Source organism: Schistocerca americana, chromosome 4 (genome assembly GCF_021461395.2).
Source record: "Schistocerca americana isolate TAMUIC-IGC-003095 chromosome 4, iqSchAmer2.1, whole genome shotgun sequence".
Lineage (NCBI taxonomy): Eukaryota > Metazoa > Arthropoda > Insecta > Orthoptera > Acrididae > Schistocerca > Schistocerca americana.
The window spans coordinates 721925013-721928683 of record NC_060122.1 but is presented as its reverse complement, the minus strand read 5'-3'; the positions used below and the strand labels follow the sequence as shown (position 1 = coordinate 721928683).

At 41.7% G+C, this 3671-nt stretch overlaps 1 pseudogene; it reads left to right on the top strand.

The window, feature by feature from the left end:
- Positions 1 to 1385: 1385 nt before the first annotated feature.
- On the top strand, positions 1386 to 1503 carry LOC124614657 (annotated as a pseudogene).
- Positions 1504 to 3671: the final 2168 nt, after the last annotated feature.

Below are 3671 nucleotides of genomic sequence, written 5' to 3'. Positions count from 1 at the left end.
ATTCCTTTTTTGGGCCATGCTACGACCTCTGAAAATTTCCTCCCCTAAAATCGTAGCAACAACAGTACTGGTACATTTATTTCACTGGAAGAGGTACCACAACAATTTTCGCTTATGACTTTCTACTTTGTAGTTTCCAGAGCAGTGCCCCTTACCTGAAATAGATACATCAACTCTATTCCATCATCTCTGAAAGTTGGTAACATCATCACGAAATCACCTTATATGTTAAATAAAACCGATGATCAACTGTACCCTTGTCTTACACCATTCTGTTCTTCTCAAAGGAGTCTATTACCAATCAGTTCTAGCATATTTGTTATAGGATGTCACTATAAAACTTATGTATCTACAGTTATCATACTTATTCCATTTTCCTTTTTAAGTATGTTCATAAGTTCTTGATACCGTTTCTTCCTTGTTCGCTGTATGATTGGTGCCTATCTACAGGCGTCCGCCAATTCACGGTAGAGCGTCACTGACGTATTGAAAAATCTGAACTGGCGACGCCACGTGACCCTTGAATCCTACTTATCAAATCTTGAGAACCTGTATTAAGTGAGTAATCCAGAAGAATGCTAAAATTTCGAACGTATCTCTTCCATAGAGATTGCGAAGACAAGATCAGACTAGTGAACAGCGCGGACTTCGCAACACATTATAAATTGAAGTCCCATGCCACGTTTGTCTGTCTGTATGTGAAGCCTAACTTCAAGAACTACTGTAGGGATTTTATACTGTTTTCACTAACACATAGACCGATTCATGAAAAAGACTTTTGTACATAATTTATAAACTTGTCAGTACGTAACGAAGCCGCGTAGGGTCACTAAGTATGCAGATAATGTATCATTCTTCCCACGCTCCATACACGAATGCAACTTGCCCAAAACCTAATACCAAGTATTACGGGAAGTGTCATATATCACCCATTTGTACGGAACTAAAGTAAATGAATCGTGTTTCACACTTTCCTAAGGCACGCCGGATGCCACTTCTCCTTCTGATGGAATCCCCTTTGATACTGCGTTTTGTGTGTAGATCGGGGTTGGGCAGTAGTGAGGTAAGAGTCTGTACCAGCATTTCGGTAGGGAAACAGTGCAAAACCCCGTTCACGAATCCAGACCTAGGGTTTTCGTGTCCTACTTAAGGCAAATGTCGGGATGGCGCCTTCGAAATAGAAATAATCAATTATCTTTTGCGTCCTTCTCCCCCTTCCGAACTCATCGAGAGGCCCCCTCGCCTATGGTACGTTTAATTCTAATCTCCTGCCCTTTTTTTAAGTTCACAGATAAAGAATTTTGCCATGGTGGCGGCAACTTCATGTTTACGCTCGAGAGCCGTCGAGAGGAGGGAGCAATTTTGTACAATCCACTGTTCTCAGAGCCAACGGCCTTGCCTCAGTGATAATAACGGTTCCCGTCAGATCGCCGAAGTTAAGCGCTGTCGGGCTGGGCTAGTACTTGGATGGGTGACCATCCGTTCTGGCGAGTGCTGTTGGCAAGTGGGATGCACTCAGCCCTTGTGTGGCAAACTGAGGAGCTACTGGACTGAAAAGTAGCGGCTCCGTGAAAGCGATGTGCTGACCGCATGCCCCCCCCTCCACCCCCTGTCCCCCCACATCCGCATCCAGTGACGCCAGTAGGCTGAGGATGACACGGCAGCCGGTCGGTACCGTTGGGCCTTCCCAGGCCTATTCGGATGGAGAGGGGAGTGTTCTCTGAATTGAAGTGCTGTCACACGAAACATATCTCCAACTCCCTGCCGCGGAACAACAATTCAACATTGATTGGCAATTTTCCTTGACATGAACAGCTACCAACAACATTAACTTACATGTAGATATCTTTGACATAGTGAAAACACTTAAATCACTTAATAAAGGCAAGTCTTCCCGTGGATATCATATAACAATTATATTCCTTTCACGTATACTGATATAATATATACATATGGGCAATCACGTACAACCGCTAGCTCAACGAAAAATCCGCACCTAAAAACTATGAAGTTGAACGGATCACGACGATACACAGGAAAGGAAATAAGGCTAATCCGATGTATTATGGGTGCATATCACTGACGTCGATATGCAGCATGATTTTGAAACATATCGTGTGTTCGAACATTATGAATTTCCTCGAAGAAAATGGTGCATTGGCACATTGTCAACACTGATACAGAATATATCGCTGGTGTGCAACACAACTAACTCTTTAATCGCAAGAAGTGACGCGTGCTATCGATAGAGGAAGCTTCTACATTTGCAGAAGGCCTTTGGTACCTTTCCTGACAAGCGGCTTCCGATCAGATTGTCTGCCCACAGAGTACTGTATCAGTTCTGCAACTGTGAAACGTAAAAGTTCGTAGAAACTGGCGGAGAGGCTTCGAGTAAAATCGAAGTGATATGGTGTTCTCCAAGGAAGTGTTGTACGCCATCTACTATTCCTAATCTATAAAAACGGTTTACGAGACAATCTCAGCAGCCGTTTTATAATATTTGCAGATCATAAAGTTATTTACCATTTAGCAATGTCATCAGAAGATCAAAACAAATTATAAAATGGTTTGGACCATTCTTTTCTATCATATTTTTCTATGATACGAAAAATGACAACTGCCCCTAAATAATGAAACATATGAGGTCATCCACATGACTATCCGTTAAATTTTGGTTACACAACAAGTCACACAAATCTAAAGGCTGTCAATTCAACTAAATACCTAGTAATTACAGTGACGAAATGTAAACTGGAACGATAAAATAGATAAGGTTGTGGGTAAGGCGAACCAAAGGCTGCGTTTTATTGGCAGAATACATAGAAGATGCAGCAAATTCACTAAACAGAGTGCCTGCAGTAAGCTTATCCGTCCTCTGCTAGAGTACTGCTACGGCGAATCGTATCCTTACGAGATTGGACTGATGGAGGACTTCGAAAAAGTCCAAGGAAGAATAGCTCGTTTTGTGTCATCGCTAAATAGGGGAGATAGTGTCACGGATATGATAAGCGAGTGGCTGTGTGTATCGTTAAAACAAAGGTGTTTCTCGTTGCGGCGAGATTCTTTTTTTCCTCGAAATAAAACTTATCAACTTTCTCCTCTGAATGAGAACCTAGTTGGGGAGAAATGTTCATTGTGATAAAATAAGAGAAATCAGAGCTTTAACAGAAGGACTGAAGTATTCATTTTTCCCAGTCGCGATTGGAGAGTGGAACAGCAGAAAAACAATCTGAAGGCGGTTTCAGGAACCGCCAAACACTTAAAGTGTGAATTGCAGCGAAATCATGTAGCTGTAGATGTAGCTGCAGACAATAATCCCCCCACTACATCACTGTGAAAACACTTATCATGTTTTGTCTAAATAAATGACCGGTCACTTTAATTCTGACGCTTCATTTTGTTTAGTAAAAATCTAACGTAGTATGCCTTCTTTTGAAACTTTCATCTCGTTCACACATTTGGCTTATTCTCGCACATTTTAAATTCAGATCCTACAGGCGGAACAATTTTCTCAAAGTTTCCTTGCTAGACTAGCATTCCACGACTGCGTGACAAAAGCTGTGAAGATTTCGCGAAGTAGATCTTTCTATTGTTCATAATGCTGCCTCTTAACACATATGCTCATATGATGAATGTGATATTTATTGTCTGAATGTTGCTACTTCGCCTTT